Below are 13,689 nucleotides of genomic sequence, written 5' to 3' on the forward strand. Positions count from 1 at the left end.
GTAAATGTAATGGCTGTACCAGCAATTCCCAGATAATTACCAAGAAGTGGCATATAGTTGGTATTAGAGAGCCTGTATTTAATTCTGCTCCCATCACTAAAATGGAAATAGGGAATTTCTGCCAGGCTTCAGCAGCATGATAAATCTTTGTCTAATTCTGCCCGAAGACAACTCTCTGTTCATACAGAATCCATGTGGAAGCAGCAGGGCAGATGATTTAATGTCTGAGCAATGCTTCTCGAAGTGTGACTTCATCTTTGGATTTGGATTGACACTGAATGCCATTAACTGCTGTAGGAAACACATATTCCAGATTCTCACACCTGGGGACAAAGTGGGCCAAATCCTATGCGACAAGGAAGATCCATGAATATGAATCCATGAAGATAACAGCAGCCCTAGGAGAACTAATCTGATGATAACTATGGCAGTGGCACGGGTTCAAGGAGAGCACCAAGAGACGCTGGCCATGCCACTCTTGCAAAGCCATCCCCCAGAAGGCTGAGTGGTGGGAGATGCAAGAGGAAGCAGGGTCATGCCACTAATCCTGCTGAAAAATGGCTTCACCTTCTCCACTTCCCTCCACTTCACTTTTGCCTTGTGCGTCATACCGTTTGAGATCATAGGCAGGGGCCATCTCATTTAGTTATTTATTATACTTATTTCACACCTCTTCCCCTTTCATGGAACTGAAGAGGGCTTATATAATTCCCCTTTCAATCTTATCCTCAAAACAAGAACCCTGTGAGGCAGCTTAGGCTGAGAGTCTGTGACTGGCCTGAAGTCACCCAATTAGCTCCATGGCTGAGAGAGACTAGAACTGAGATCTCTTGAGACCCACTCGTAACCACTTCTCCACACCAGCTCTCATATAATGAGTCTCTGACAGTCTGGGAGCCTTTGACGAAGCAGTGGGCTAAAGAGACATATATGTATACTTTACTAATATGGTACGTCTCTGGATTTCCAGGCTGGACAAAGAACAGCTTCCATGTGTGTGCATGCATAAGTGTTTCAAACTGGGAAAATTCCAGGGAGGAAAATTGTGCTTCCCACCTCCTCATCCCTGATTAACCTCCATCCCTGCCCTTTCATTGCTACGGTGCTTTTAACTTCATTTGTTTTTATTTTATATATACATATTTACAGATCCTCTTTATGTAATTGCTGAGTGGGACTAGTTAATGTAGGGCAAAACTCAGTTCCTTCTGCTGATTAACCAAGGCAAGAACTGTTGTTGACAAGAAACCACAGGTCACCCTAAAACAATGTTTGCAGTTGTGCACCTTGTTTGGAAGCAACGTTGGGAAGACCTTGTATTGGCAGGCGGTGTCCTTTGTGCCCATGGCTGAGGTCAAGAAGCAATCGGCAGCATGCTTTGGGCTGCAGGGTACCTCTTTTGATTACACATGCTGAGCAGCAGAAAGTGCGCTTTGCAGCCACTACCTATGTGCCTTTTCCCTCCAAACACAGCAGTACAAGATGGTGCTCAAGGAAGGCCCGGGGCTAGCCTACTGCTTGATTATGTCATGTGGACTGCAGCCATCTGTTTGGAGCTGATCTGGCAATGCAGGAGAACAACATGCTCACAATACAAATCATGGATGCAAAACGTAAATACAGAAAGAACTGCTTAAGAAAGAAAGCCCTTACTAATGGGCTTTCCTATTCCCAATTGTTTCCTTTGGATTTTGTTAGGCATTGGATTTTGCCTTTTGAATTTGCTCCTGTAATAAAACTATAGAGATTAACTCTAACTACTTACCCTGCCTTTTCTTGGGTGCAAAATCTGCTTTGGAACAAGGATCGGATTTTTAGACCGCCTTTTGAAGGAGAAGGCAGCCATCCTGAGGTCCTCCCCATTCCGTTTGAAAGGCAGTGTGTCTGCTCTTGTGCATAAGCAGTGGGTGGGTACTTGGTATGCAATGTGAGAAGCTCACATGGAGCTTTAATGAACTCTTCTGGAACCGCCTGGAGAAGCTTCTTTTCAATTTGATCTACAAAGCAATAGCTGTTGGTAATGGTGCAACTGAGCCAGGGCTCTCTGTTAAAAAAAATAGGAGGGAAGTGGACACCATCTGACATCCTATCAGAATCCCCTTCCTTTGAACCCCATCACTAGGTGAGTTTGCACAATACAACAAGCCACACTGCATAGAAAGCTTTTTTCTGGATACCAGCTAGCCTGCATGGGAAGCCATTCCATAACTGGGGTGCCACCGCTGCAAAGGTCATGTCCTTAGCAGTTACTGCCTCATCTCATTCTAAGAGGAAACCCAGAGAAGAGCTTCTGAGGATGATTTTACAGTCTGGGGAGGTCTATGACAGGAGGTAACCCTTTGAATGGAGACCTCCCAGCCAGTTTGCATCACTTAGCACCAGTGTTATGTGTGCGCATTCTGGTGAATTTCAGGAGCATGCATGACAGGCTGACTATGAGAGTTGGACTAACAGCTCAGAGTCTGACAATGAGATGATGGTGGAAATGGACCAGGCTCCAGCTGCAGTCCAAGGCCCTGGGTACCCACCTGTGCCTGCTATGGCAGAGATTATTCAAGGGCAGCCAAGGGGCCCAGTCAACCCATCTGTGGGAACCAGGAGGAGCAACAACATCTTGAGAGAGATTTAGAGATGGGGAATTTATCAGATAGGGAAGTCCAGCCTCCTGAGGAGGTGGACCCAATAGCCCGTAAGGATTTATAAGGATAGCTTTGGGTGAAGAATGCCAGAGAGAGTTCAACATTTCGCTTGGTGTATGCTCAGAGACTTGCATGTAAAATAAAGATGTTTGACAAAGAAGCACTGGTGAGACTGTTACTGCTGGGAGGAAGAACTCAGCTCACATCACAGAGATGCGGGAAGTGGCTGGGCAAGCTGCCTTGGGGTCCTCACAAGAGATACAAATGCAATGTAATAATGGCAATGTAACAACAACAACAACAACAACAAGCCTCTCTTAAGCCTTATTTACCAGCATGAGTAAGGGCTTGAAGCTGCAATGTGCTGGACTGTAGGCACTGTAGGTTTGGTCCCACACCTACAGTGCCCAGGGGCTCTGCCTTTTTTGTGCCCAGGGCCCTGCCTTTAGCCCTACCTACCACCAACCCCTGAGAGATTTTCCAGAACTGAATTTGGCCCTGGGTTGGAAATGCACCCACCCTGCCTCTGGGGAAATCCTCTGGTTGCTGCCTGCAGTATTCAGCTGCTCCAGCCTTCCTACCTCCGACATCCTCCTAGGTGAACCCACACCACACAACTGGAACCAACGCCAGCCAGAATGCCCTCCTTTTATTCCCCCTACCCCCTGCCAAGCAATCAGAACCCTCAGTTTCATGGGGTGACATCCCCTGAGCATTCCCAGGTGGGACCTATTGACTTGATGACCCCCACTTCTCTGGTGCCCTTCTCCTGAGAGTGTGAATTGCCCTGTCCTTGGATGATTTGCGACACCGTGATGCTTTTTCTGTTCCTTTCTCTGCCCAGTCTTGGTGCTGAAACAGCCTTGAAACTGCCACCTATGCTGTGTGTGCCCAAGTCTTGTTTTAATGCCTCTTTCCCCCTTGGGGCACTGGGACTTCTCTGCTACACTGCCCCACTGGAGGACGGTCTTGCGCTCCACGTGCTTACAGTGGGTTAAAACTAACTTCTCTCTGCTTCTCCATGGCAGTTGACTACTAGCGCAATCCAGAACGCCTTTCCCTCTTGCTCCAAATCATTCAGGGATGGGAGCTCCTGCACCTGGGCAACAGGTGTGAAGATGATGCAGTAAAATTCTACGCACAAGCCAGGCCAGCTCTGTAGGGCCGTCTCCTCTTCTCAGTGTCATGTGGCTGGTGGAGTGGCAGCTGGCAGGGAGCTCAGAGATCAGCACTGCCTTGGTGCCTCCGTGGCTGGAGGGGTGGGCGCAAGCATCACCCAGGCTGAGCCAGAGTGTGGGGTTGCCAATTAGGATTAGTGTTTGGGATGCCATAGGGGAAGTCCTACCCAGTTCCTTGCTCTGGGACTGGTCTGTTGGAGGTGGGGGTGTTTCTGAGCAGGTGTGAGTTGCCTCCAGGTGAGGGAACATTTCACCTGGAGCACAGTGACAAGGCAGTCCTTGTAGTCCCTTGTTTGGGGTGTTGACTTAGTCACAACTGCCATAACTATAGTGAGAGTGTGGTGGGGAAATGGGCAGCTGGAAGGAGTTGCTGGAAGAGAATTGATTTGCTTGTTCTGGTTTTTGCTTAGAATTTTTCTTTCCTTCTTTTAAAACTGCTTGATTGTTTTTCCTTGGGAAGTTGCATCTGGCTTTCCCTTGCTGGCCAGTGATTTTGGCATTGCAGTGGGGAGCACAAGGATGCATCCAAAAGCAGAAATGTCCCGATTTTATTAAATTTGCCTGTGTTTCAGAGCCTGCCAGGTACCTTTTGTTCTGCAATCCATCCATTGATGGAATTTGATTTCTGTTGTAGGCAATTTCATTCTACCTATGCTAGCTTTCATGGGACTGATGTGCACTTACACACATGTGCAACTGCACATCAGTTAATGTACATTTGCACATATGTCCCCCAGAATGGAAATGGACAAATGTCCCTTCCTCACAGCCACATTTTCACTCTTCAGCTGATGGGCGAAATGTGCATTTTGGTCAATGTTTTTCTTCTTTGGTTTCTTTGTACAACAATGTACCTGTGCGATCCCAGAAAGTAAAATGACATTACCGCAGAATGTGTGACTTGGGAAAAGCTGGCCTGATATAAAATCCATGGTTCAGGTTGATAGAAAGCCAAATGTGGTGAGACTGTGGTGGATTTCTCTGACATCTCTGTTGAAAAGAAAGGAAGGGACAGGAGCATGTTGGCACTGCTCTTCTCCAGGTGTTGAACAGTGAGCGCTATGGCAGTGGAAGCTGGATGAGCCATTGCAAGGGAGGAAGAGTTTTGTGGCTGAGCTAGTGTGTGTTGTTTTGTTATTTGTAAGCTGTGTTTCTGTGGCATCACAGTTACAATTGAGTGTTATATGCCAAATTCAGCCTCCTGGGAATTTAACTTTTTCAAATGTAAACACTCACTGTCTAATTGTGCAGAAATAGCTGTGATGACTGGTGAAATATCAGCATCTGCATTTATATGTGAATGTGTGAGCAATGAGGAGTAGTTTCCATGGCCTCTGCATAAGCTGTCTGCTCCCTAACAAAAACAAAACAGAAGTCGTGCGAATTAAGAACACGATGCATTTATTCTGAGCTACATGCTTTTTCCCTAGGCAAGGCGTCTGAGTTACCTCTTAGGATGCTTTCTTTTTTGCAGTGCAAGCTCTGACACAGCTAGCCTTTGAGTCACTGGTGGCCACAACCACTGCCATGTGAATGCTGCTGGCTCAGGGGCCTATTTGACCTAAAGGCTGGTAGACTTTGTGCCTGCTCTAACCCAGTTATTTGACAGCAGAGGCTGAAGGAGCAAAGTCATCAGGAAACAGGGGATACATAACTGAGTGGGAAGGGTGATATGCCCTTTGGAAATAGTAAGCACCATCCAGGTGGCAATTTCCCTTTCAAGCTGTAGCGAAATAAGTATGCTAAACCAGGTTCTCTTCTGCAAGAGCAAAGCCTGTATTGGACTTGGGTATCCCTTGGCAGGAACCTGACCGGCCTTCCACCATGATGAGTTCTCCAAGGCATAAAGTGTTCGTCTTTGTGCTCCCTTGTAAGAATTGTGCATCGCAGAGACAGGCAGGAGGAGACCTTGCTGCACAGTTGCAGGCAATGTACCTCACTTCAAAATGATGCTGGACTGCTTCCCAGTTTCTGTGCTTTTTGATAAATTGTAGATTAAACAGGCAGAGACCTGAAGAGAGTGTGAAGACTGAATATTAAGTCCACAAGGACTGGGGAAGGAGCTGACTTCCATGTAAACATGTTCAGGTTCACACTCCAAGGATACTTCTCAGATTTAATGCAATTAGTTTTTGCACATGGTATTGACAACAGGGGCATTTTAAAAGTGAATGTTTTCCCTTTGCTTTTATATTTGCCTATGGAAAGAATAGCGATTCTATTCCATGTTATAGATGATGTCAAAACCTCAGCAATGGAGTAAATCAGCATTTTCCAGCCTGGTGTTGGCCTGATGCTTTGGTGTTCAGCTTCCCTCAGCCCGTGCCAACATGAACAATGGTTGGGGATGCTGGGTCTTGTATTCTGAAACTTCTTGGTGGCCCCAGTAAGGGAAGGCTGGAATTGATGGAGCTTAGTCTGATCCAGGTGGGTGATTCTTCAACTCTGAGTTTAATTAAGGTTTAATTAAGAAGTGAAATGGATATACAGTAATTTGGTGTATTTGATGTAAGTGGACTTCTGTTAAAAAGCATCTTCTTAAACATTCTGATGGATTCCTTACAACAACCTTGTTGGGTAGGTTAGGTTGAGAGTCAGTGGCCTAGTCTGCATGATCAGTGAAGCCCCCACCATAGCTTATCTAAGCCATGGTGAGTTATGGCATGGGCTGGCCAGTAGCTATTGTGACCATTCAAGACAAGACAGGAGATGCCACAGCTTATTATGATTTCTGAACTAACCAAGCATGGCTTTTTGCCATGGTTAACCAACTACCCACAGCAGACTAGCCTCTGTAAAGCAAGACACCTGGATACCCTAAGAGTTTGAGAACAGAAGCTGGAATAGTCATAGAAATGAAGCAGTCGGTCCACTTTGCTCAAGAGTTAGATATCACTGATTTTCAGCACAGTTCCAGGTTGCGTGGGTGTGAGGGAATTGGGAAAAAATCCCCTCCTTTCACAGGCAGGCATCCTGGGTGCCCTTTCCATGAGAGATCTTAGTATTCAGTGTCCGGTCACTTTTAAAAACAGGATTTTAACCTAGTGTTGCTGTGAAGGGACCTGAAATATCACAGTCTATTTACCTCTGTGCTGCATACTTGGGACCAAAACTGAAGCAACTGTGCCCGGCCACATACTGAATTGCCTCGTTCGCAGTGGTGACTAAAGGAATGTGTTCTGTCTAAGTGTATACAGCAGAGACTGAGCTGTCTAGCTTCTCTAGCTTCCTTTTGACTTCATTATCTATGCTCTGCTGTGCCTCTTGTTCCACTTTGTTAACAAAGCACACTAAACATGATTCTGTCAAAGTCCAGCACTTTAAAATCCAATTGATTTCAGTGGGGGAGATTTAAGCAGATGGCCCGCTTCTTGCATTGAAATGAATGGTACTCAAAAATGCTCAGATTTGCCCAGAACTCAATGTGTGGGAAGGGATTTGAAATAAACTCTATGGGGTGTGTGTATAAGCATGTATGCATATGTATTCCAGACAGGTCAGCTTTTTAAAAAAGAGAGGCATTTGATTTGATCTGAGCTGGATTTGTTTTAATACATGGCTATGACTCAGCCAAAGTGAAGAAATTTTAGAGTCCATCGATTAGGTATTTCAATGAATGTGTAGTCTAACAGAATCTAATAGAGTTTGTATATGGTTGGACTGTCCGTATTATTGTTAGTTTTGATACTATTATCTCGAGTTGTGGATCCAATGCTTGTGTTCTCAGAAGAAAGGAAATCACTGGTCAAATGGATGTCCCCTTTCCCTTGAGGTCTGTTCATGCTCTCCCCAAATATACTGAAAAGGTTTGGAAGACTCTTCAGAGAAGATTTGAGGGCTGCAGGGGGCCGTAAGGGGGAGGAGAGGACAAAGAGGTCCCATTGTATGAATGGGTTCCATTCCATGAATACAGTGTTGCTTGTGGAACGTTGGATCCACACATGAGTTTTTACTGCAATCATTTAATGTTATTACCAACCTTGAGATTCAAGTTCAGTATTAATTGAGAGGGAACAAAATAAACAAAATAGTTATATAACATTCACGGAATGGCCCACCCCGTTTCAGCCCCAGAATCCCATGGCTACCAGACTAGCAGGGTGCTTTTCTAAAACTACAAAGTAGTAAAAAATGGCTGTGGTTTTAAGGAACATGCTGAAATGTTAAGGGATTTTTTGTTGTTTCTGGTAATGAATTTGTGGGAGAATGAAGGCAAGAAACAGGGCTGGAGGGACTGTTTTTACAGGTATGTGCAGTACGGCAGACTGGGTGGCAGGAAATATTTGGATAATGCAGGGAGCTGCATTGTACCAGGCTAGACTGTAGCCTCCCTCCACCCCACATGTCTGATCAGGGTCTGCATGAAGAGAACCTATGCTTTGTAGCTGGGCTGAGAACTATGGCTTGTTCACCATGGCTGGTTATCTTGACTGGCTTCAGACTACCCATGTTACAACAAAGACCCACGGTTCAGCAACAAGCCACATTCAACCCTAGAATGTAGTTTGAACCCAGACATTAGCATGCAAAGGAGGTGCTCTGCCTCTCAATTACTCTCCCTTCCCTTTCTCCTTCAGTAGAACAGAGGTTGTATTTGTTCCTCATTTTATTTATCATAATTAATCTTGGCAAATGAAGCAAGCCTGACTTTGAGAAGCAGAATTCCAGACTCATCATTTGTGAAACCATATTTCAGGGCCCTCAATCTGCTCCAAAGCCAAATAGAAGCACAGACTGTTATTATAAGCAGAATGGTTTGTGACCAAACACCAGACTTCTCTATAAAATAGTATTTTTCACTGGGTCATGGGAGTGGGGGAGGCTTGCAAACAATTCAAAGCAACTCTCTTTCACAGTAATTTCTACACTTATTTTTTACTGATTCTTTTCCTGTGAGTTTCAAAAATAGAAACTAAACTAAAAAGAAAAAAATAGAAAAACAAGGTAAAGTATTTGCAATCCTTTTACATCTAACATGAGTGAATGAATGCACAAATGCTGTATATACATATATTTGATGTATATCAAGATATACTACTATCCATAGAGGAAGTTTTTCATATGAGCCCAGACATCCATGCATTCACCCACTCATAGATTATGGCTAAAAAAAATTCTAACATTCAGACATTTAAAGTTTCAAGTCCTCTACCCTTTGTGGACTTGAAGGTGGACATTTGTCTTTCCAGTATTGTAATATTAGTTGTTAGTTGTCCAAAGGGCACAGAGAATCCATTTGTATAATTTCAAGAGATGGGGAGATATGAAGGGCATGCCCATCTGTAAATATTAAAGAACTTTCCATCTCAGAGCCATCTGAATTATCACCTCTTCATAGTGGTACTTAAACTATAATCAGCGCTCTCTCTCTGAGATTAAAGGCTCTGAGGCGGGGTCAACTCGTAAAAGCCCTTATGGTTATTCTTAGCTCCACACAAGCTCCAGCGCCACAGAAAGGTATTTAGAAGTTGTTATAATTTGAATTCAAACGTCCAGGAACAGCCTTTGTAAGACAAGCTTTGCCCATAGAGTGGTGGTGTAGCAAACTGTGGGCTGCAGGTTGGCTCATTATGCCGATCTCCATAGCCCTGCTCCCAAAGAGAGTCGCAAATTGCAAACAGAGGTGATCCCCATTCAAAACCGCCAAACTGGAAACAGTTCTAGCAGATTTTGTCTGCTGCAAAGCAAATTGACCATTCCGGGCCAAGTTACCCCAACATATACCTTACGTTGCTACAAGGAACAATCGGTTGCTGGGGTTAGTCTCTTCACCAATGGTGAGAGTGAATACCAGGACCCACAGTGAAGACTGAATCACCCTGAACCACAGTGTGAGATTATTGGTGAGATCACCCAGGCTCCCTGCAGTTACTTACGGCAGCATGCTACTGGGTAGTGGTCTATACCACCAACTACAAGCTTTTAAAACATACACAGAGTGTTTTATAGATTCTGAGTCACATGACATAGCAGCTGATCAGGTGATGACAAAATAAGGGGAACACAGTGAAAAAGAATGTGAGAGATCTGTCAAGGAGAATTAATACTAACAACAGCCTTGATTACAAGGAATTAACATAACTATCACTGAGGCACAGCGATTACTGAGGGGTTTGGCATGCAAATGAGGTGATTGCAATACTGCTAGAAAAAATTGTCTGGCACCTTAGTTTTGTTTGCTGTTAGCACAAAAATAGACTCGGGGATCCCCATTCTGCAAAGGCTTTTCCAGCCAAAAGTAGTAGCCCTCTCTTAAAGGAAAAGCTTGAAAATAACACTAAACAGAACCCTGTCTTGGAATCTGGGTACTATCTGAGAAAGAGGTGCAGAGAAGTTGCCAATTTGATTTCATAACACAAAGGCAAATATAAGCAACCCTTTTCTACCAGGATTAATCTGACTATCCCCAACATGGGGGAAATTTATCCCTCCCCCTGACCCCTCCCCGCTTTCTGTCAGTTACTCTCAGGACTGCAGCTAAGCTCAGAGAAAGCAGGAAATTCTGAGGGCCAGTGACAGCAGCATTCCCAATGATTAAAAAGTTGCATCCCTGTTAGTCCTAACTCAGCGACACATTGTGCGTGCCACAATGTGGGTAGCTGTGAATGAGCAGGAGAGTGAGTGTGTTGCTATTTGCATGTAATATATAATGCAACAATGTAAATGTAACGTAATGATAATTTGCTGCCCTGCTGCCACCAGGTGGAGCTCAACAACCCAAGGATGCCCCATCCGTGGCTTGTTGATTGTGTTGTCTGAACTGGATATTCTGGCTTACTGTGGAAAAAGACAACTTGGAAGTATAATCACTCGCTTGTTCTTGGATTGCCTCTCTTTCAGCAGCCCACAGTTCTGGGTTTGGAGCTGAGTAGCAGCCATTTGCTCCAATACTATAACCAAAGAGGAGTTTTAGCAATTTCCCTATTGCTGTATGCATTTTATTGTATGCATTTTCTGCACTTTTCAGGAGTGCTGTAATTATAGCAGCATGGATTTGGGGATTCTTCTTACGTTGCAGATGCTTCCTTTGCTTTTTTGTGAGTCTACTGCAACACACTGTTCTACAGTGGGATTCTGCAACGGAGAAAGATGTTTCATACCATCAAAAGCTGAGACTTTATGTTCCAAGGGTTCATCTCCAACTAATAGTGATGCCTTTCAGTTTGACTTCCATTGGCTTTTTTTTTTAAACTAGAAGAGCATGGGTTCTCAAACTATGGCCCACAGGACGGATCTGACCCGCCATGACCATCCATCCGACCTGCGCCCCTGTTCGCCACCCACGGGCACACTTGTTGCGCAAGCGGGGAGGTGGTAGCTTGTTCACTCGGAGATGGTTTTGGACTTGCTGGGAGATCTCCGAGCAAATGAGCCACCACCGTGCATGCCCAATGCCGCCACGTGCGTGCCCGACGGCACCTCACCAGCCTGCGCCCCCAGGCATCCCCACTTCACTGGCCTGCGATGGTCACCACAGCCTTTCAACAGGCCCCCTATTCAAAAAGTTTGAGGACCCCTGATCTAAAGGTATCTCCTGTTTTGTGAATAGAGTGTCATATTTATCTTTGTGATGTACTGGCAGAAGGTGTCATTGTGCATTGGCCAGAATGGAAACACTTTGGGGGGTTGAGGGAGGACATCTGTGTAACCACCACATGTCCTTCTGAACTGTAGACTTCTCCTCACAGGCAACTTCTTGAGATTAGTTTGAACTTGCAGACAAGGCACCATCTGTACCCTCCCTTGGCCTTGTATAACATCTTGCCTGAAGAAGAGTTGTGAGGATCTTGAAGGTTTGCACAATTTTCTTTAGATGTCTTTTGATTGGACTAATAAAGATATTAGAGCAATATGGATTTTGGAAGTATTCATATGGTGAATGGGTTATTTTTTATAATGCTAAAAAGAACTAGGCACAATTAGTGTTAAAACAGCTAAATCATTCCTGGTTTTCAGCCATTATCTTCAAATGTCAGTATTCCCTTCCTTTTCAACATTTGCAAGTAAGTAGCTTAATTAAGCCTGGAGGGCACACTGTCACAAGCACAGCCACCATTATTTAAATGATAAAAGCTTTTCTGAGAAAGTAGCTGCATAAAATTCTGGCTCATTGTGAGTGTGTCTATCATGGAAGTTTTGCTTAGGGTGTTACAATGTAGGTCTGAGAGCTGAGAAGAGGACGTTAATATGATGTTGTGATTGCCGTGGCTGCAGGCAGGTGCAGGAGCTGCCAGTGAGCAGACTGTGAAGGACCTTGGGGCTGGAGGGCTTTCTTTGGCAACCTGATACAGGGATAACATGCTACCTGCTGAAGGAGTCATTTGGCCTCCATGATGCTTTGCCAGTGTATTTTCTGAGACTCAGTCCAGATAAGATGGAGGTCCTTTTGGTGGGTGGTTCAGGTTTCCAGGTAAGTGATTTTGATCCTGTCCTGGATGGGGCTGCCCTCCCTCTAAAGGGCAGGGTCCACAGCTTAGGAGTGCTCCTTGACCCAGAGCTGTCCCTGGAGGCCCAGGTGATGTTGGTGGTGAGGAGCACTTTCTTCCAGCTTCGGCTGGTCCATCAGCTGCGTCCTTACCTGGATGAGCACTGCCTAGCAACAGTGACACATGCCTTAGTAACTTCCTAGTTGGATTATTGTAACGCGCTCTATGTGGGGCTGCCCTTGAAAATGGCCCGGATACTTCAATTGGTACAAGATAGAGTTGCCAGGCTGCTAAGGGGAGGCGGTCATTATTCTCATATAACACCGGTACTCTACCAGCTACGCTGACTCCCGATTGAAGTCCGGGCCCAATTCAAGGTGCTGGTATTAACCTATAAAGTCCTAAACAGCTCAGGACCAGGATACCTGAAGGAATGTCTCCTTCCCTATATGCCCTTGCACCCCTTAAGAGCTGCAGGAGAGGTCCTGCTCCAGGAACCCTCCCTGAAGGAGGTAAAGAGGATGTCTACCTGGAGGAGGGCCTTCTCTGCGGTGGCGCCCAGACTGTGAAGTGCTCCCCAGAGAGGTTCACCTGGCACTGAGTTTATATTCTTTTCAGCACCAGGTAAAAACCTTTTTATTTAGCCATCATTTTAAGAACTAAGGATTTTAGATGTTTAAGTTAACAGTCCCATTTTTATTTTATTTATTTTATATACTTTATTTTTCTTTATGAATGTGATTTATTCATTCTTGCTATTTATTGTTTTAACGCTATTGTTGATTGTACTTTTATTATTGTTGTTGTTTTTATTTTTTGTAAGCCATCCTAAGACATTTCATCGGGAAGGACAGGATAAAAATGTTTTGCATAAATAAATGAATGAATAAATAAATATTTGTATGTAAAGCAAGTAATGCAGCAATACCCAGGGTCTCCAGTGGCTTTTCCTCCAAAGGATGCTGAGCTGCTTTGCATTTGTGGAAGAGGGAGCTTCTGGGAGAACCACGTGGGCAATGGGAGGGTGAAAGAAAGTGTGAGCTGGTACATGTGTCATTATGAAGTGAACAATAACACTCCAGCTCAACAGCAAAAAATTGAAACTTTATACGGCGCAGAACCTCATTCCTTGCCTCCTGGGACCCAAACCTGGTCCTGTAGGGATCCCCACTCAGCCATAGCCCTTCCTCTTCCCTTGTCCTCTGACCACCTGACCTTGCAGTGTACCCTCCATTCAGAATGGTCCAAATGCCCCCCATAAGGCTTAGTTACTGGCAAAAAGAGCTTTATTTTTAGTTGTTTATCCCCAAGCTTTTTGCCATTTCTTCCACCCGATTTTGTGCTTGGACGCACAAACCACTGGGTGTCCCCTCTCTCTGCCAAGAGCTGCTCCAAATCAAATCTGGCCCTCAGGTTCAGGACTCATGGATTGACTTAATGAGGAAA

The sequence above is a fragment of the Varanus komodoensis genome, unplaced genomic scaffold (assembly GCF_004798865.1).
Source record: "Varanus komodoensis strain SLA01 unplaced genomic scaffold, ASM479886v1 scaffold1, whole genome shotgun sequence".
Classification (NCBI taxonomy): domain Eukaryota; kingdom Metazoa; phylum Chordata; class Lepidosauria; order Squamata; family Varanidae; genus Varanus; species Varanus komodoensis.